Genomic DNA, 23,444 nt, shown 5'->3' with positions numbered 1-23,444 from the left:
CCCTGATGGCTTAAGATATTAAAAATATCTCGATTTACCACTTACGATTTTTTTTTTTTTTTTTTAAGACACGCCTTGCAATGCTATTCAGTCCAAGGGCGTAACGTAGAGTGGTTGTACTACTAAGAGACTATTCCATTTCAACACTGAATAGGTCTTCAATCCTCATAATCCATCTCTCTATTGGTCTCCTGCAACCTTACCTCCCATAAGTCTCATTCACCGTCATAGAATGTTTTGCCCAAAATCAGTCCCTGGGTTTGTCACTATATGATTTCTCGTTTTTTGTTTTGTTTTTGTTTTTTAGTCTAATTTTCTTACTGAAGATGTCTTATTCAGGATGTCCAGGTTTACGTCACTGTATTTTATTTTCCAAATGCCTTTTTTTTCATAACTTTTATCTTTGCTTTTCGTTTCTATCCAAAATTTGTCTAGAATTCTTTCTTGCTAGATGCCGTCTAGCCTCAGGGTTTTCATCTCTTTGACTTATCAATCTAATCATTTCCTTATCTATATATCTATTAATTCATTTACTTATTCATTTATCTAATCATATATTTATTTATATATTTATTCACTTATTACTTCATTTGTCTAATTATGTATTTATTTCAATATAAAAGAAATGTGTCTTTTCTTTTTTTTTTTTTTTAGGTTTTCAAGTTTTGCTATAAGAACATCATTCAGTTTTTGACTTTTTATTCAACTTTTTTGTCTTTCCTTTCCCGCTCTGTTCCAAAAAAGGAAGGTTTCTGGTTCTTCCTTTTTGTCAATTTTTTTCATTTTCTATTTTCTACTTTTTATCTCTTTGACCTGATACTCCCATTTTCTCTTTCTGTCTCAAGGTTCTTTGAGCAAGTCTCACCATCTCAAAGCCATTTTCGACTTTTTATCTCAACTTTCTCTTCTTGGTTCCAGAGGTCCGCATACCATCCACCCCTCAGAAGTCAAATTCGAAGAAAAAAGTTTGCCTTTACAATCTCCGACCTCTACATTAATCCCACCTTTGTCTTGCTTTCGTTCTTGATCTTTAGAACAAACACAGTGGATCCATAGACAATGGATCCTCTATACCCTACCGAACCTCTACGACTAAGCAATTCATCAGTTACGCTCTGTTGAGCATTTTGTTTTACATCGTCAGGCTTCACTTAAATCATGTCTCGACATTTGAATGTAATATTCGAAATAGCTTTAACTGATGTTACTCAGTACATATGGACCTTAATGTACTGTAGCGTTGGTTGTGTTTTATCATAGCAAGGTTCTGACAATTCTTATTTTATTTAATCTAATTTATTTTTATTTTATTCTATTCTATTCTATTTGGCCCATACTATACTATGGTGCACAATACGTATTTAATCATAGCAAGATTACATAAGAACACAGTAATGAAGGAGACTGTAAGACCATAAGGCCTATACTAGGCGGTTGCATTTCCTTTACCGTCTATCATTCCGGTACATAAATTTATCTAATCTTCCCTTAAAACAACCAATTGTTTCAGCACTCACTACATGGTTACTAAGTCTATTCCATTCGTTAACCATTCTGTTGGTATACCAGTTCTTGCTCATTTCATTCTTAAATCTAAATTTGTCCAGTTCAAATACATTACTGTGAGTCCTGCCCTGCTGTCTTGATATGATGACCTTGTCTATATCACCCTTGCTAAAGCCCTTAACCCAGAGTGTAAGGTATGGTGCTTAAGCCTATTTTCACAAGGTTCTGGCAATTCTTATTTTACTTTATTCCATTCTGTGTAAGTCTGTTCTTATTTTCTTTATCTACTTGTCTATTTACTTTTTATATACTTATTTGTCATGTCTGTGTTTTCTGAGGTCAAAAGTAGAACGACAGAAAAAAAAACAAATCTAAAAATAAAAGTGGAAGAAAAAATTATGCTACACGAATTTTGAAAACGAGTTATGTGGCAGAATCAAAACTAACAGTACAATAGCCATTAAGATGCGGCTCGCCGAAAGTGGCAAAGCTTTGCCCTCCTAGAGGTTTTTCACTTCACCCTGCGTGGGAGTGGGATGGTGAGTGTGAGTTTAACTACTTCAATTTATTTTTCATTACAAAGTACACATTGAACAAATGTATGGGTTTTGAATGAAATGATTGGTCAAGATATATGAAATGAAAGCGCTATATTTTATTTGTACAATATTCTGACTGTTGGTTCTCCTTGGAGAGAAAATTTAGAGATAAAATCTTAAAGAACAAAAGTAGATCATCTGCTTCTTATATTGTCTCATTTCCTCTTTCCCATTTTTTTTTTTGTATACACAAGCAAATAAGAGGAAAGTATTGATAAAAATCCAGACATAGTTATAGGCCTGAGATTCATATACCCAACAATCAAAAGTGTTGTGGAAAAATTATAAATAGATAAATAAACTATTTAATTAATAGATGAAGTATAATCAAATAAGATCAAGCAAAATAAAAAAACGAGAATAAAAACAAACAAAAGAAATAAAAAAAAATTAATAAATGCACAAAAAATAGATAAATAAAAATTATATATACGTAGAAAAAATTAAGATGCATATGTACAGCAATGGTAGGTTATATGGCTCTTGTATTGGCTGTCAATCACTGTGATAGTATACAGCCACACTCATCTTCTCCAGCGTTTTATATCTCCTTACGAGATAACCTCAAAATACAATTGGATGTTCTATGATCCTTATCCCTTTGGCATATACAAACACAAACACACAAAAAACAAACTAAATCCCGCTGAGGAGGAGCAATTGTCGAGTGCCGAAGAGCTTCAGTATATGCCACATGGCACGTTAAAATGTCAGGAAACACAAAAGAAGATATACTTTCTTAATCCGAAGAAACGATCATAAACGTTAGTCAGATTGATGTAACGAGCACAACTTTGGACGTATTGGAGCCTTGAATGAAAATCATGTTTTACGTCACTGTGACCTTGACTTTGGACAAAAATCTAAGAAAATTGAAATGTTTTTATCCTTGTTAATCATCTTTATGAGGTATCATAGTATGGTTATAATAAAAACAGGTTAAGAGGCTAAAACATGCGTGTCAACATTACAGACAGACAGATAGACAAACGTGTAACGGAACAAAGCAACGAAGTAAATAGTTCAACTATTATATATATGTGTGTGTGTGTGTGTGTGTGTGTGTGTGTGTGTGTGTGTGTGTGTGTGTGTGTGTGTGTGTGTGTGTGTGTGTGTGTTTGCGCGTGTGTGTATGAATGTGTGTATGTGTATGTCTCTCACGCACATAAAAACAAATAAATAAACAAATTTACTGTTCTACATTCGTCTTACCACCACAGTAACTGATAATCACCCCCAACTACTTGTGCAGAGAGGGCAAATGTACCGGCCTGTGACGCAGATATGCGCTATTTAGCTTACACACCAGTCATACCTACTCTGTTGATGAAGTTGCAGACCAAGTTGGGCAACTCACCAGACATGGACGTCCTTTCGCACCGAGGAGGCACCTGGGCCGTCAAACCGGGACAGCGGTGAAGCGTCTGAAGAGTGGAGATTGATGGAGGCCGTAAATCCTCGCAATGATCGTCATCAACTCCTCAGGCAAAACACTGAGACCAGAGGGCAACGCCAAAGCCGTCGTAGCCGGTCAGGTACAGGTTTTTGAACACGAAATGAGCGACAAAACAGAAGAAGAAACTTCGACAAAAAAAAAGTCCATCACACAAAAGGAATCAAACATAACTACCCAAAAGGGATTTAGATAGCGTGTGGCTCTGCATGCACACATGCTACACGCACACACAAACACACACACAGACGCACACACACACACATAAATACATACACACACACACGTACAAGCACACACGTACACACTTTCGCGCGTGTCCACGCTTCTACATGTGTGTTCATGCACAATCTCTTCCTTCATAATATTTAACTTGTAGACATTTACACATTCGTGTGTACGTGTACATCTATACCCTGGGGAACGACACAGCGCTTATACTTCACCACAATCATTATGTCTTGGTGACATGGTGTAAATGGTGCAAAACCCATTTGGGTTCTCGACCGCTGGAATATCTCTTGTTGTGTATGGATTCTTAAACTTTGTTGATAAACTCAATCATAATGATAAATTGAAAAAGATAAACAGCTACTGGTACTCTACGCCTCTGATGCCCACCAATGCATACACGGGTTAGAAGGCCATGAACATGTAACTTGAACTATTGCCAAACCTTTCCCGGAGATCGAACCCAGTCATCCCATGTTGAGGCAGAACCTTTCCCACCACTCTACTATGGCTTCCTGCAAACTTGTATGCATGTACATGTGTATGTTATATATATATATATATATATATATATATATATATATGTATACACATACATTTACCAAAAGCTTTTTCCCCCTTACAAGTAAGGCAGCCAAAAAAACAAAGTCCTAAAATCCACTCCCACCCATTCCATACCCATATACTCAACTCCCATTCACCCCCCCCCCCTTCTTATTTTGGCTCCTCCTGGATGGCGGATCATTCTTGCATCTCGCCCATTGCCCTGGGTCAGAAGCAGTGTAACGAGACACACCACGTTCACAGCAAGGCCGTTTCATCTACTCGGTGACCCCCCTTCTCCGTTCCTGTATGCAAAAAAAGAGAAGACGCGGAGAAATCCCTTCGTTATGCGTCAAATTTTCATTCACACACACCTTTCATCCCCCATCCCCCACCCACTCCCATGTATCACATCATCCATACACATTCTCCATTCATCCCTATCTTTTGTCTTCTCCCTTCCTCAACACACATTCCCCTCTTTTTCAATGCCCCTTTTACCCCATCCATCCACCTCATCCTTGGTCACCCCCTCATATTCTCTCCTTCTACCTCTGCCTTCCACACCTCTTTTACAAATGTTTCTTCACTCATTCTTTCCATGTGTCCAAACCATCCCAATACTCTTCCATCAACCCTATCTCCCAACTCCCTTCTCACCTCCGTTCTCCTCCTCACCTCCTCGTTTCTCACCCTATCCAGCCTAGCCCCTATCATATTTCTCAGGCACCTCATCTCAAACACATTCAAACCCTTCCTCTCTTCCTATCTTACGTTTCATGTTTCTGCCCTATACAGTGCTGCGAGCACAATCACTCCTTCATACAGTCTCCTCATAGCATCCATTCCCAAATGTCTATTTCTCATTACACTTTTTAATCCCCCAAGGCACGTACTTGCTTCTCTCAATCTACATTCTATCTCCATCTCCAGTCCTCCATTTCTCGCCACATTTACACTCAAATATCTAAAACTATCCACTTTCTCCAGTCTCTCTCCCTTAATACTCACTTCCAGTTTGCTACCACATTCTCCCCTTGTATATCTCATCACCTTACTTTTACCCACATTTATCTTTAAATTAATTCTTTCGCACACCTACTCAAACTCTGTCACTAACTTCCTTAATCCCACCTCTAATCCTCCCACAAACGCAGGGTCGTCAGCAAACCACAACTGGCTTATCTGCCATTTTTCAACATTTTCTTATACATATATATATATATATATATATATATATATATACATACATATAAAAAAACATATGTATATATACATACACACATATACATACATATATATATACATATATATATATATGTATATATATATATAATGTATATTCGTATATGTTTAAGTATATATATATATGTGTATGGGTACATTCTAACGTATATGGTTATTATTTGCTCCTGTACTATTATATATACACATATTCAGGATGTATATTATTATGTGATATATACATTTACATATGCAAATATATACAAAAAGAATGGGCCATTCTCCTCAAAAGGATAGACAGCCTTTTTCGACCTTCAAAAGAATGAAGTATGAAGAAAGCATCTACACTTTCTAGGACACGAGTAGGGTTGTAGCTCATTTCTCGCTCTACGGAGGGTCCGAGCTACCACTGCCCCACTTGCTATTCTCGGGGAGTCTAGAGGAACGACACTTAATCGCGCAATCTTAGCAGATCACCACCCTGGGATGTGAAACTGCGGACTGTCTCATTCCCCGAGCTGGAAGTAAACCTGGGACCTGCGCATTAGCAAGTGAAAGCTGTGAGGGTTATGTATGCGTGTATGTGTGTGTGTGTGTGTGTGTGTGTGTGTGTGTGTGTGTGTGTGTGTGTGTGTGTGTGTGTGTGTGTGTGTGACTGTGTTCGCGTGTGTGTATATGTGTGTGTGCGTATGTATATATGTGAACGTATATTTGTGAATGTATATATGTTATATATGTGTATGTATATTTGTGTGTGTTCATGTATCTATAAACTCAGGTACTCGTATGTATGTGTATATCTATGTATGCATGTATCTATGTATGCATATGTGTGTATGCATGTGTGCGTGTGTTTGTATGTATGCATATATATACACGTGTGTATATATTTATATGTGTATATATATGTATATATGTATATATATATGTATATATATATGTATATATATACATATATATATATATATATATATATATATATATATGCGTGCGTGTGTATGCGAAACTATTCAGGAATAAACTCAGACTAAGACTCCTGTCTGAACATATATATATATATATATATATATTGAAATACTTTTTTTGTATATTTCGACCACTCTCTCTGGTCATCCTCAGCAGACAGATTACAAAAGGTGAAGTACAAGAATATATACTCAATTATGAGGTACACAGCAGGGGCACTGGGGAACAGACTCAGGTAAGGTATACATGTAATATTAGATATACATACATGCAAACATATACCTGTACATGCATGTACAATATGTATATATATTGTACATGCCATGCATACATTTACATATGCATGCATGTTCTCGTATCCTTGCATACATGTACAGTTTACATGTATACATATATGTGGATAGGAATACATGTATACAATGTATGCATGCATGTATACATGTGTACATATATACATAGACATATGTATATAATGGCATGTTCATAATAAATTTCATATCGGATATCAATGCCATGAAACCCTCAGCGCGACAGTAATAATCAGAGAAATACATTTACACAGCCCGAAGGGATTTCCCCCTCATCTTTTCCTTTTCTGCATGAGGGGACGGAGAGGGGGAGTCGCCAAATTAATAAAGCGGCCTTGCTGTGGATGTGCTGTGCCTTGCGACTCTGCTTCTGATCCAGGGCAGTGGACAGGATGCAAGGAAGACCCGTCATCCAGGAGGTGCCAAGATGTGAGGGAGGGAAAAGGGTGGAGGGGAGTGGAGTATGTAGGGGTTGGAATGGGTGGGAGTGGTTTCTATGCCTTTTTCTTTTTGGCTACCTCCCGTGTAATGGGGAAAAAGAGCCTTTGGTATATGTAGACATATATATATATATATATATATGTATATATATAAGAGAGAGAGAGAGAGAGAGAGAGAGAGAGAGAGAGATGATCCACCATGGTCTTGGATCACGTGTTGGGCTCGTGATATGTGTGTATACTGCCACGGCGTATTGCATAGATTGGTCTTGTGTCAAACACCACATGTTTCTATTCTACAGCTGAAGGAGGACCTATTGGTCCATTAAACTCTCCTTTCACTCCTGAAGAGCCTACCCATAAAATGAAAAGCTTACGCCAGGAGACACACAACTGCTGTTGAACCAGTCACTTTTGCCCTATGCGCTTGGACCAGTAGGACAAGTATTTGTCACTTCTGTGAATGGGAGAGGAGTGCGAGATTCGAACCCACAACTAAACGAACGCAAGGCCATCACGCTTCTGACCGCGCCGCTAATGCACTGTCCTTAAACTTCTTGATAGTACCATTCGACAATCACACAAAAAAATCCTTTGAGTGGTTCAAGACACTGATGAGGTTAGTCTGTTATCCAGACAAGGAGTCAATGACTATTTTCTAATTTGGATCTAGATATGAGGTAAATTGAACTCTTTTATGGCTTAATCCCCTCAAAACCGCGGGTTCCCTCGAAACTTCTGCTGTTATTATCATGCGTCTCTATTCTATCATTTAGAGATGATTCTCAGCTTCACCCCGGGAACCTATTAGACTAAGACTCACATTAAACTCCAGAGGGTGGGCTTCAGAGTTCGTTCTGTCTTCTTGTGGAACTCTTACGAGAGAGGAATCTATGGGGAAGGCACGGTAATGACAGCGATCAGAGAACCATCGAAGGTTTGAAGAAAACGATAAGAGAACAGGTCAAACATGGTCTTCTGGCGACTCTCCAAAAGTGATTAGTTCGTTTCCGAACTGAACCGTTTTATGAAGTTCTGTCGATACTTGCATGTCTTCATTAAGTGATAAGACGCTCGTGGCCAATACGATCAAAGGCTTTAATGAGGTCCACGTACACACAACTATCCTCAAACCAGTTCCCTAAAGGGTGAAATGTCACTTTCACAGAATGGTCGGAAAGGTATGGGTTGTCCTACAGATTTGTTCAAGGTAAAATGGGTGAGAGATCTATGCCAAGAGCCGCGTAACTGAGGCCGAAGGCATCATATTTGCTCTATACACTTGAAATTCTCGGGCAGATAATAGTCACTGCCGGGAATCAGGGAGGAGTGCGGGATTCGAACCTACAACTAAGTGAATGCGGAACTAGTGTGCTTCTGATTATGTCACCAGCATGCATATCCCTGGATGTGATTATAAAATAAGCAAAACCATAAACCAAGCTAATGTGTTGTGTGTTAACATGATAATCTATGATATATTAATAAATGATAAATTCTCATATGACAATACTTTTTTCTTCATTTTGTAACCGAATTTTTTTTTTCAGTGTAACCCATAATATCCCTCCGATACTGGTCGTTATTAGAGAGAGAGAGAGAGAGAGAGAGAGAGAGAGAGAGAGAGAGAGAGAGAGAGAGAGAGAGAGAGAGAGAGAGAGAGAGAGAGAGAGAGAGAGAGAGAGAGTGTGTGTGTGTGTGTGTGTGTGTGTGTGTGTGTGTGTGTGTGTGTGTGTGTGTGTGTGTTTGTGTGTGTGTGCTCGCGTGTGTTTGTGTGTGTGTGTGTGATTGGCCTTATCTTGACGCCTTTCTAACTACGTGAAATATTATCATCATTTTGGTGCCACCCTACCCAGTCAGGTAGCATTATGAAGTGCTATTGAAGAAATGAGTCGAAACTATTCCAACCCTCTTGAAATTGTCTCAAAAAATGAACAAATAAATTGAAGATTTTTTTTTTTTTGGGGGGGGGAATCAATTTCAGATCACAGATATTTGTTTCAGATATAAAATAGAAGACTTTATTCACCTTAATTTAGTCCTTCTTATCTATTGCTTTTTTTTTTTTTTCTAAGACAAGAAGCTCTTGTTCCTAATCGGACGAGATCGAGAGAATTCTTCGTAGACCACCCAGTAGGCGGAGACCACGTGTCTTCCGAGTGGAGCATTTATCCGTGGGTAATGACATTATCCACAGTAATATGGAGAACTCCGTGATCTTTCAATTTATATCGAACAGACGAAGAAGATTCCAAGCTGGAGTTAGTTAAGCATATTAAAATACTTGATACGCTTGTCCGAAGACTTCATTAAATCAAGTATTATCTTTTACTTAGGGGTTTATCACTCTGAAAGCTTCCTTGCTATTGGTCAGGATCCTCGTAGCCTTTGTCTCCAATTTGTTCAACTTTTTCATAATTTCTCCCAGACCAATAGAACGATCTTGTATGACTGATGTGACGAGCTAAAAGCTGAAAAGAAAGAAAAGATGCATACTATTTCAGTCCATTTCAAATCTACATCTCATTGAGGTTCAAGGTTTTCCCTTTTAAAGCTAAAGATTTTCTGGTAAGGAACGAAATACGTAAGGTCCATTTAACCATAAACACGTCATGCGATGATGACCTTTACAGCCTCTGTTCCGCTGAGTTTCGGGTGAACTTGATAGTAGCGAAACCAGAATTCCGGCCTCAGGGGACCAACCCTTAGCGTCTCAGACATTAATCCCTTCATTTCATCTGCCGACAAGTAATCTTTTTTCAGGTCTTCGTACCTCCGCCACCCACGAAAAGGTGGTGAGGAACATACGCCAGAAGGGGCGTAGATGCCGCCAAAACCATCACCTTTGCCCTATGCACTTGGACTTTTGAGACGGGTAACAGGCACTGTTGTAAAAAAAAAACAAAAAAAAAAAAAAAAAAAACGCGAACGTACAAAAAGATAATGGGGTGAGCCGGCACAAGTAATCAAAATCAAAATATTCAAAAGTGGAGCTATAAATATATATATATAGAATTTATCTAAAAGAGACTTCTCTATAAACACGCGTGTCTCTTCTTTTTGAAAATTTTCGTACTGCTTCAAAAAATAAATAAACAAATAAATAAATAAATGAAATAGATTAAATACACAAAAAAAAGGAAAAAAAATTCAACCTTTCCCCAAATTAATCTCCTTTACCACCCGTATGACTCCTCTTCAACGTAATATTGTTCCCAAGGATAGAAGCGCTGGTTGCTGCTGACAAAATACCATTTCTGATCACATAACAAAACACTTGAACAAATACATTTTTCTAATTGTTCTATTAACCTCGAACAGGGAACGTCCAAATTTATGATTTTGCATGGAAGTTGTGCCACTTTTGGCACGCCCACTTTACTTTATAACTTGGAGCACTTCTTCCCATAAACCTTTGGTTTTTATTGTTTCTAAAAGTGGGAGTGCCAGAAGTGGTACTACTTCCATGCAAAATCATAAATTTGGACGTCCCCTGTTCAGGGTTAAGAACAGAAGAACATAAGAATGGAGACTGCAAGACACCTTAAGGCCTACACTAGGCAGTTTCACGTCTCTTACCACTTGTCTTCCCTAACCATAAAGTCCTTTAATCTTCTCTTAAATTAACCAATTGTTTCAGCACTCACTACATGGTTACCAAGTCTATTCCGTTCTTTAATCACTCTATTGGTAAACCAGTTCTTTCCTATTTCCTTCTTAAACATAATAAGCTTGTGCAATTCAAATCCATTTCTACAAGTCCTACACTACTGTCTTAATTTGATGACCATGCCTTCATTAACCTTGTTAAAGCCCTTGTACATTTTTAAAACGGGAAAGATATAAAAGGAACTTTAACACCTGGGTGGCATATCTGATGAAAAAATCAAGAACATGTAATGGGAGTATTCGTACATTTTACGACAAATCTTGTATCCAAGAAACTTATACGAGAGTGACTTAATATTCAGAGACAAATAATTATGGACCAGTACATTTCTACAAGATTATTTCCTACATAATCTTATCACGGCGTACTTAATATGCTTGCACCATTCTTTTTATTAATGAATATATAGAAATAACAGGTTAAAAAAAAAAAATTACTTTGATGAGGGCCGCAGGGTAGGCCAGTGGATACCGTGTCAATCTCGCGAGTGAGTTTGAGTATCGGGGCCCGCTGCGGACTTTGACGCGTTGGTTCTCGACACCCCTGGTTAGGCCGGGAGGCGATCTGACATCGGCCTAAAAATATCAGCGGCATGCAGCAAGGGACAGGGTTAGTCGTACCAGGGGTTTCTCACTTCCCACCTCGTGTGAGTGGGATTTTTTTTATATATATATTCTTTTATTTTTCACTTTGATGGTAAAGATAAACTTATGCAGAGAGTCGACCATCTGGAGTCAAAACCTTCAACTTATTCCCCTTTCCTTGAATAGCCAGGGCTAGCGGCAGTCATAGGCATCCGTTGGAATCTAACCCAACCCTGCTGAATGGATTATCACACTGGGCTATTTTTCCTCCAACCTCCAATTAATCGGTGGTACCTCCCACCTCAAGAATCTTTTCTACCGTAAAATCACCATATCAAATTGTTTTGTTTTCTTAACAGAAAATACATTGAATGTCATGTGATATGCTGAAGAAAATTTATTTTCCTCCAGCATATGCTGCAGGCTGCAAATCTGCTCCAACAGTCGGAGGTAAAACAATCCAGTGTGATAGCGCCTTCAGTGAAGGAGAGCGTCCGTAATCATATTGACTCACAAGAAGAAACAACCACCTTTGCCTCACGTGCTAGGATAGCCATAACAAACGGTAGTCACCGAGGGGAGAGGAGGAGGGGGACTGTCTATAGACGACGCTGCTGTGAGGCGAGATCGATTCCCAATACCAGACAACCCGCGAACGCAGAAGCGATACTAACGCCCAATCTAGAAGAACAGCGGGGATCTAATTAATCCTAGCTATTGAATCTGACGTTGGTCTAAGAGAAGGAGCTTAATCGTATTTACATTCAAAATTGGGGTAATCATGAAGAGAAGATTCCCCTCTCGATAAGACGGTTCTTGCCTTATTTGTGAGACAGATTGATTTTTTTTTCTCATAATGGATAATCGTCGTCAATGATGCTACTAAATTTAAATTTATGAGGAAAAGGTGTGTGTACGCATATACACACACGCACACGCACAAATACACATTCGAAGGAACACGTTCTCACACGCACATGCACACACACACAACCCACACACAATGTACAAATGCACACACGCAGGCACCCACTCACAAACTTAGGTATGTGTACACGCACATATGTATACATACACAAGTACACACTACACTGGTTTAGTGGTGGCGTCTTGGCCTGCCAACCCAGCAAAACCGGGATCGAGCCACATCCAGGATATGAAAAGGATCACAACACTGCATTCTGTTACTGTTTCCCTTTGGGCAAGTGGATGGGGTATGTATGTTGTGTGTGAAAGGCCATAGTAACTTATAGATCAAACCATACAAGATATGCGGCTCTCGCCCAGGAAGAAAATAATTGCTGATCACAAGTCCTGCACGTGATCCAGGTCTATAGTGAATCGTGTAAGTGTGCACATGCACCCTCATACACACACATATACATACGCATATACATACACACATACATGCATGCACGCATGCACATACACACACATTCACACACACACGCACGTACACACACATACACATACACACACACACACACACACACACACACAAAGCAGGTGAGTATTGTAGATACATTTCAATTAGGTTTTCATTTAAATCATCCCAACTCCCATTCAAATTAAAATAACTTGAGTCTCTGAGCTGCAACCTTTGCCCAGTGTGTTGGGACTACCAGGGGAAATAGTAGTTACAAGTAACTAATTAAATCAAATAATTTTTTTTATTTATGAGAAGAAGTAGAAACCAAGCCACCACAGTTATACAATATGTAAATGAATGAAAATAATATCAGACTTAATGAAAGTGCAAGTCATGATACGTAGAAGACAACCATTGTGAAGAAGCTTTGTCATTGATTTCTTCTTGTGTTCTTCGAGAACATTAATCACAAAGGTGTTCTGTTAACGGTAACAGATGTAGAGCCTTAGTTGAACAGGTTTATTAAAAAGAGAGAGAGAGACAGAGAGAGAGAGAGAGAGAGAGAGAGAGAGAGAGAGAGAGAGAGAGAGAGAGAGAGAGAGAGAGAGAGAGAGAGAGAGAGAGAGAGAGAGAGAGTGAGAGAGATGGGAGTTTGAAGAAGCTTACTGATTTTTTGAGTTATATTAGTAATTCAAATGTTGCCTCTGTTTTTCAGAATGTGTCGGTAAAATAAGGCATTTACTGATGTTTACGAGCGATATGTTAAGTGGATTCTTTAAGGTATGACCTTCAGAAACATCATTAAGAAATAATGGTTATGTAGATATTTGAAGATCACATTGGATACATTTCCCTGAATTATTTGAATATTCACTGGCCGAACGGATTAGGGCGTCGCTACTTGCGACGGAGGTCGAAATGAAGACACTTCGAGCCCTGCCACCAGCGAGTTGGACCAAGGGCATGTCATTAAATGCCACACTACAAAATCCTCTGTACGGGAAACCGTCCTAGCCTCCAGATAGGTGGAAGTTCACGATGTTAAACCTAATCATTATCATCATGTAGAGCAGTAGGCAGACCCAAGATTGATTCTAATAGGTGACGGTGAAGTCACCTATCCTAGTAGCCCTAGCATGGTGGGCAAAGGTGGCGACACAAATTTAATCTGAGCGCCTCTAAGCGTGAGCTTCTCGCCTTTAGAGTCTGTGTGAGGTTCTATCTCTCATCGTTTTATTTAGCTCTATTAATGAAGAGCAGAAGGAATCTATCGACAAAGAACGAATATGCCTATTTGAGTATTGACACAAAGAAATGGGGGTATCTTAGTTTATACAGAATTTCTTTTTCTTCTAATCTTCTAAAACAAGCAAATTGTGATACTTTGTCAATAGATCGGTGAAAGTTAATTTGCCCGCTTATTGATCTTTCTAAAGACAAGAGTATGAAAAAAGAAGAGAAAAGTTTCGTTTGTCCCTCATTTTGTAAAAGTCGAATATGGGCCGAAGGGCGAACCCCCTGCAAAGCCGGTGGCCCATTGAAAAAAAAAATAATAATAAAAAAATAATAATAATAATAATAAATAAATAAATAAATACATACATAAATAAAATAAATAAATAGATAAAAAATAATTAATAAGTAAATGAATAAAAATAATAAATAAATGAATAAATAAATAAAACATATTTTTTGCTAAGGAACGGAAGACAGTCTAGCTTGGATTACAAACTCAGAGACATAATGGTAGCTTCTAGAGCTTATGATTCGTTGGACATTCCGCAGTGCAGTGAGAACATTGATCCCATAATTTTTTTATCATTAAATTATTCATATACTTATCCATTAATTATACGTTTTCTTTTTTACTTATTCATTATATCAGTCATTTATCAATTTTGCTGGAACCCACTGTGGAGAAGGTGGGGAGGGAAAGAAAAAAATAACGAAAGAAATCAAAATTGCCCTCCCCTCCCTTGCAAGAAAAAAAAAATCTATCACTTTTTTCAGGTTATCTATCAAGGCACTACAATTACCTTCTTGTTCGTAAAGTCCTAAACACCTAAGATGATGATTGACAGGCCCCAGATCAAAAATCAATTAACATGGCTCAAGAGCGGAAAAACTGAGGTCTTCGGACCAGACAAAGCCGTGTGGTTGTTTACTAATCTGACCCTGTTGGAGGAGGAGGGAGGGGAGGGGGAAGGGGGAAGGGAGAGGGAGGGGAGGGGGAGAAGGGAGGGGAGGGAGGGGAAGTGGGGGGAGGGAGGGGAAGTGGAGGGGGAGGGAGGGGAGGGGGAGGGAGGGGAGGGGGAGTGAGAGGGAGGGGAGGGGGAGGGGGAGGGGAAGGGGTGGGAGAGGCAGGGGAGGGGGAGGGGAGGGGGAGGGAGGGGAGGGGGAGGGGGAGGGGTAGGGGGGGTCGTCTCTTGGTCGAATAAAAACCAAAAAGGTCCAGAGTAAATGAGGTTTGTGTATCACCATTCGCAACAAAATGATTCATTATCGTTACCACTCTAATTGATTATGCTATCATTATCTAATTCATCACCATCACTATTACTACAACTATCATTATCATTACTTATTATCATTATTATTATCAATCATTATCATCATTATCATTATGATTATTTTTATTATGATTATTTTCATTATAATTATTCTCAATATCAATATTGCTATCATTATTGTTGTTTTTATAATTAATGCTATCATTATTATCATTGTCGTCATTACTACCATGTCATTATTATTGTTACTATTGCAATTCTTGTTATTTTCATCATCATTATCATATTCATGATACATACATATAACAAAGGCTTTTTTCCCCCCTTACATGGGAGGTAGCCAAAAAGAAAAAAGCATAGAATCCATTTTCACCCATTCCACCACCTACATACTCCACTCCCCTCCACCCTCTTCCATAATAATAATAATAGAAAAAAATTAAAAGGGTATTTAATAGTTATGAATATTCCGGGGAACTTTTGCAAGAAATAGAATTACAGAGGTTTAAATGTTATGGACATAATGTTAAAGCCTTATATATCCTAGAATGTCTTTTGAAATGATGGAAGCAAATCTCCTCTGCAGGTTAGGTTTGGTTTGGTTAGGTTAGGTTGGGTTGGGTTGAATTGAGTTGAGTTAGGTTAGTTTTGGTTTGGTTTGGTTACATTGGAATAGGTTACTTTAGCTTAGGTTAGGCTAGATTAGGTAAAGATAATTTAATTTAGTTTAATTTAGGTTAGGTTAGTCTAGGATAGGCTGGATTAGGTTAACTTACGTCAATACAAACTAGTGACCTTAAAAACTATTTGACTGCTGAGACACTTGAATAAACTCGGAATTCTACAAATATTTTTAATCAAAATAGTTAATGGAATTATAGGAAAGCAAACACACACGCTTCCTTCCCTTGAATGCTAAATACAAGCTCTGTGTGGCTTTTTGCGAGACACACACACACACACACACACACACACACAAAATCTAAGAACAGCTAATTCCATTTAAATCAGGTAAGTGTTTTTTAGTAAATATTCACGTGGATCACTGATTTGGATATATATGAGAAAAATTAAAATGTATTATTATACATAGGAAAAGACAGAGTGAGAGGGAGGGAGAGAGGGGGGAGAGATAGAGAGAGATAGAGAGGAGGTAGAGACAGATAAATAGATAGATAGAGACAGAGAGAGAGATTTAGTGAGAAAACAGAATAGAGCGTGAGAGAAGAGGAGTGCGTGAGAGAAGACAAATGAGCGTGAGAGACCAGAGAGACCTTGAGAAAGAGAGAGTGCGTGGGAGAGAGAGTGCGTACAAGAGAGAGAGAAAGAGAGCAAACAGGAGCACGAGACAAAGATAAATTCACCAAATGATCTGACAAGAAGGTTTGAAAGTTGGACTGAAAATATTACCGGCGTATCGGAACAAGGAGAGACCTCAACATTTCCTATCAGTTGCATATAACATTATATCCGAAAGAAGGGGACTTCCATTCGCCCTCTATCCATCTTCATGATAAACAGACTCTCACAAAAAGTGCATTGGAAGGTCCAGCCTGGGCGAGTCCGGAATTAACCCAGAAACTGATAAGACCTGAGACTTCTGGGCTCTGGACATTAGGGGGAACCTTGTCCGGGCAGGTTTGGGTTGCGAGTCTCAACTTTTTTCACTCCATTCCTTCCTTCATGAGTTCTCAACATTCGTTTTTCTCCCAAATCCCACCCCACAAAATATGAAATAAAGTAAAATAAATAAATAAATAAATAAATAAATAATAAATAAAAACTAATAATAGTGATAGTAATGATAAGATATTGATGAGAAATACTTTGCTTTATTACAAAGTTGACAATCATAATCATCTTATATTTCTTCTACCAGGACAAAATGATGGATTTTTTATTCAAAGTCATTATATGATAAAAAAAAAAATTAAATATATTTTGTAACGAAATGTCATGGCCCCCCTAAATGCTTGTCATGACTCCTTTGGGGACCTCATGACCCCCGGGTACAGACCAGACACTAGGGAGACGTAAATCTTGGTTCTCTATCTCTTGCCAAGTTCTTACGATCTAGTTCTGGGGTTTTGTTTTGAATGTAAGAAACTTTCACGGTTCTAGATTCACAAAAAATATATATATCGGTATGTTTGCTCAGTACCGTTGGTCGAAAATCCGCAAGAAATATCATTCACCGAAAGTTATCTCAGGACAGAAGAATAAGCCCCGCATTATTTGGTGTCATCTGGAAACCATGTACTGCATTAGATTCAGCTTAACGTCGCGAACTCCCTCAATCAGGAGGCTAGAACGGTACCCCTTACAGAGTACTTTGTAGCGTAAAATTTAATGAAGCATACCATTGGTCCAACTAGCTGTCGGCAGGGCTCGAACTACCACCACCTCGACCTCCGCCGCATGTAGCGATGCTCTAATCCGGTCGGCCAGCAGGTGACAGCTTCGGCCGTAGCTACGCGCCTTCTGGTGTAGGTTCATCACCTTCGATTTCACTCAAAAAAAGAATAAAAAAAGGCTTAATGAAACTAGATACTTTTCTTTATCCGAGTTCATAATTTTCACAAGCGAAAATAGAATACAAACACATATACACAAACACACACACACAAACACAGACACACACACACGCACATACACAGAGACACACACGTAGTTATTCTATTATCATTACTGTAATTACATGCAATTTATTACTATGGTAGACAAATCATGAAGTGACTCGCCCTATGTATTTGATACCGGGACCGTTGTCTGGAGGTTTGGTACTGGTAGGAGGGAGGGGGGACACTTGGTATCCTCAGTTACCAGTTCGACCCGGAACATTCGTCACAGAGATGATTATCTCTCCGTCGTATATTATAAGTGTAGCCAAATTGCCTCATAGAGGCTTTATCTTTCCCTTTAATCTTAATGCTTTCTTCAGGGAGGCCAGGCGCGCTCGCCCTTTTCTCCATGGTTAATTAGGATGATGAAAATTATAGCAAGAGGTAGATATACGAGTATCACTGCATACTATGGTGTAAAACATGCTTGATTCCTTCCTTATATGCCAAATACCTCTGTCTCCGCTTTTTTTTATTCCTATTTTGTATATATTTACATATACATATATATACCAAAAGCTTTTTCCCCCTACATGGGGGGTGGCCAAAAAGAAAAAGGCATAGAAACCACTCCCACCCATTCCATTTCCTATATATTCCACTCCCCTCCCCCCTCCCTCTTATCTTGGCACCTCCTGGATGACGGGTCATCCCTGCATCCTGTCCACTGCCCTGGGTCAGAAGCAGTGTCGCAAGACACAGCACATCCACAGCAAGGCCGCTTCATAAATTTGGCGACCCCCCCCCCTCTCCGTCCCCTCATGCAGAAAAGGAGAAGATGGGGAGAAATCCCTTCGGGCTGCATCAATTTTTTTTTCTCATACATACTTCCTCATCCCCCCCCCATCCCCCACCCACTCCCCCTCATGCATCACAGCATCATCTGTACACAACCCCTCTCCATTCACCCCGTCTGGGGTATTGGCTGCATGTTATTGTGGCAAAGTAGCATGCAGTTGATACTTTAGGGTCTCTATGGGACGCCCCTACGGACCAAAGCCACACATCATTTTGTCTATGATAGAGGAAAACTCTGTTCATAGAGAAATGATGATACTTTTATACTACGAATGTCCCTCCGTTATGCTGTCCCCCACCCCCTTGTTGCTGTCCTGTACCATTTCTCTGAGCATTCATTTTCTGTTTTCGCCGACCCTGTGGTGAGGGAAGGGAATGCTACCACTAAGTCTTTCCACTTGAATCGTAAAAGGCGACAAAAAACGGGACGGGGATGGGATTAGGAGTCCTACTACCTGTAGCCCCAAAATTACACATTCCTAAAAAGAAAAGAAAACACACACACACAAATATATATATAAATATATATATATATATATATACATATATATATATACACACACATATATGTACATATATACGTATATATATACACATATATGTACATATGTATATATACACACACACATATATATTATATATATATATAAATGTGTGTGTGTATACAATATTATATATATATATGCACATCTTATATATATATACATATATATATATATATATATATATATATATAAACATATGCATATATATATATACATGTATATATATATATATACACATACATATATATACACACACACAAACACACATATATATATATATATATTATAAAGTAGTAGCCTCTGTCTGTCTGTCTGATAGTTTATTTGTTTGTTTGTACACGAACTCCTCCTAGGGTTTTGGAGATAGACCCCCATAACCATATATATTCTGATTCCCTACCACTCCAGGTACTTGGATAACTATATTTCATTTAAAAAAAAAAAAAAAAAAAATTGGGTTAAGGGTTAAAGTTAGGTTTATATAGTATCCCCTGAAGTCGCGTAGTATTTTTTGTGACTTAAAAATGAATATGATTTAACAAACCATTGTATGTATCCATAAATATTATTTATATTTGTGAAATTAATGTTGCCACAAACCATGATAGATTTTGTAAGAAGAAAGCATGTTTATGGAAAATGATTGTATAATTTTACCAAATGTTGAAATATTGATATTTTCATTTAATTTTTGTGCGGGCGGAAATAGTTCATTTACAAACTCCTACGTTTTTGTAGATAAACCCCTATAACTATATATATTCTGAAGAATGTGTACACATGATATTTGTGTTTGTGTATGGATGTATTTTCAAACTAGGGTTTCCCAACTTCGGGAGGGAAGGGGCGCACACCTGGGAGGGGGAGTATTTAAAGCTATACTTAATTTAAAGAAAATATTTTGGTTAGGGTTAAGGGTTAAAGTTAGGTGGTTTATGATGAGGGAACACGCCACTACTGTAGTCCCTCCTTAAGTTAATATTTTTGTAACATAAGAATCAATATAATTAAAAAAACCATTGTATGTGTTCATAAATATTTTTTATATTTGTGAACTTGATGTTGCCACAAACCATGAGGAGCTTTTGTAGGAAAAAATCATCCAAATATAAAATGATTGTATAATTTTACCAAATGTTAAAATATTGCTTATTTTCATTTAATTTAAGTGCGGGGGAAATTTATTATTTACAAAATCTTCCTAGGTTTTTCCAAATAAACCCCTATAACCATATATATTCTGAAGATAAATAAAGTAGATACATTTCTTCACCTTTTAGCTGTAGGCATTTATTGTCAATCCACACACACACACTCACACACGCACGCAAAAGAATGTGCACATGATATTTGTGTTTGTGTATTCATGTATTTTCAAACTAGGGTTTCCAAGCCTTCAGGTAGGGGGGCGTACATCTGGGAGGGGAGTGTTTAAAGCTCTATTTCATTTAGAAAATATTCTAGTTAGGGTTAAGGGTTAAATTTAGGTATGGTATGGTACGGTTAGGTTAGGGATTATTCACGAACTCGCAGCAACGCGCGGGTAATTGGCTAGTGTATATATATATATATATATATATATATATATATATATATATATATGTGTGTGTGTGTGTGTGTGTGTGTGTGTGTGTGTGTGTGTGTGTGTGTGAATAGAATCGCCAATGACGACGATGTCAATCAAATAATTCCGACAGTTGTCCCCGTACTCGAACCCAGGACTTGTATGTTAGCAAGTCTATGCTTCTACCGACCACACTACTAAGACTATAAAATTCTTCAACCTCGGGGTTAATCTACTCCAGCAGGATATGAGTCGACTGCTAACTGCCGTCCTAATCTCAATTTTACGAAGAACCATGCCCACTTGTAGGTAGTGGTGAAGCTGGTACGTATCCTTGATAGATTTACGTCGCTGTAATACCTGAATAGAATCGCCAATGACGACGATGTCAGTCAAATAATTCTGACAGTTGTCCCCCGGACTCGAACCCAGGACTTGTATGTTAGCAAGCGTGGTCGGTAGAAACATAGACTTACTAACAAACAAGTCCTGTAAATTGTATACATCTGTCCACGTGTTCAGCCTACTAAGCTTAGTTGTAAAATTCGTCTTCTCCGGAACAATGACTAGGACATCGTCTACGTAGCGAAACCAATGCGTCCCTCTCTCTGTTATCTTCATGAAATGATCTCTCTCCTAAACCTTCATGTATAAGGATGCTAGGACTACATTAGGCGGATTTCCCATTGCCAGACCACATATCTGACAGTATTCCTCCTCGTTGAACATGAAAGGTTCGAACCTGCGAAACTAGTCAGGAATAAACTCACACTAAGACTCTGTGTTTCCTACTCCCACTCACGTGAACCTGTCAGAATGTCTCAATATATACATTGCTATGAATTGGCAGCAAATTTTCATGTAGACATGTTTGATTAAGACCAGAACTAATTCTGTATACACTATCTTCATAGTGATCTTATCGATTTTCCGATTGTATTGTTTAGAACTCCGTAGGAAGTTAAACAACAAGTTTTCAGAGTTCCAAGGTGTTATTCGATATAAGAATATTACACAAAAACAGAAAATACAAACTTTTAATTCACTCATACAACCATCTTCAGGTAATTAAAAATTAACGTACAGATCAGTATTTGATAAAGGTATATGAACTTACTAACAGAGGTAGGTTGGAGATGGACTTCAAGTGCAACTTCAATCTAACTCTGGTCTTCAATCAAACTTTTCACTTTAATTCCATGTCATTACGATCCAGACTGACAATGAGCTCGACGGAGACATATGCGGAAACTGATACGTAGTGAAGCCAAGGACTCGAACTCAGCTCAGATGTACCAAGTGAACATTGACTCTAACCACTGCGCCATCAAGAGAGATATAAGTTGAACACAGTCTCTTATATTTGTATGCTCGAGTTACATACATATACACAAAACTTATGCTCAACCATCCCCTCTATAATGGTGCAATGGTAGTATGTACGCGTCGGTGTTATACACACACACACTGAATGGTCCCCAGTGGAGATATTAATCTTTTTCAACCACATTAACTTTTCATTTTAATTCCATGTCATCACGATCGAAACTGACAACGAGCTCGACGGAGATATATGCGGAAACTGATACGTAGTGAAGCCAAGGACACGAAATCAGCTCAGACGTACTAAGTGAAGTGACTCTAACCACCACGCCAAGAAAACTTATAAACTATATATATATATATATATATATATATATATATATATATATATATATATATATATGTACGTATGTAATATTCTAGCTACGGCCATGCGGTTTTATTCATACGTTTCTATTATGCTCACACGATCCTCTGGACCTGAAATGGTTAACTTCTGCCGAAGGAGGTGCTCTGTGAGTTAATCTCGAATATCCTCTTCGATGAGATGGCAAGTGTCCTGGGGCTCCTGGTCATTCGGGGCTTGGGGGGGGGGGAGTTTGACATTCGGAAGGAGGACCACCACAAAATATAAGAAAGACCAGCTGCAAAGGACAAAAGGAACCAAAGAATAAGGAAGAGTCGAGCTAATAGGAACGAGGCAAAAACGACAATAAACGACTAACTACCACGAAAAAGAGCCGTCCGGAAGGGAACGAGGGTGGGCACATAATAAAGATTAAAAAGGAAGTCCGGACGGCAAAAACTACAATAAACGAATAAAGATCTCGAAAAAGAGCCGTCCGGAAGGGAACGACGGTGGGCACAAAATAAAGAGGCAAAAGGAACTCCGGACGGCTAAAACTAAAATAAACGAATAAAGACCTCGAAAAAGAGCCGTCCGGAAGGGAACGAGGGTGGACTTAAAATAAAGAGGCAAAAGGAAGTCCGGACGGCAAAAAAACAATAAACGAATAAAGACCTCGAAAAAGAGCCGTCCGGAAGGGAACGAGGGTGGGTACAAAATAAAGAGGCAAAAGGAAGTCCGGACAGCAAATAACAACGATAAATGAATAAAGACCTCGGAAAAAGAGCCGTCCGGAAGGGAACGAGGGTGGGCACATAATAAAGAGGCAAAAGGAAGTCCGGAC

Source organism: Oratosquilla oratoria, chromosome 15 (assembly GCF_046742065.1).
Source record: "Oratosquilla oratoria isolate Oo_2021 chromosome 15, ASM4674206v1, whole genome shotgun sequence".
In the NCBI taxonomy this organism is placed as follows: Eukaryota; Metazoa; Arthropoda; class Malacostraca; order Stomatopoda; family Squillidae; genus Oratosquilla; species Oratosquilla oratoria.
Note: the sequence above shows the minus strand (reverse complement) of the source record.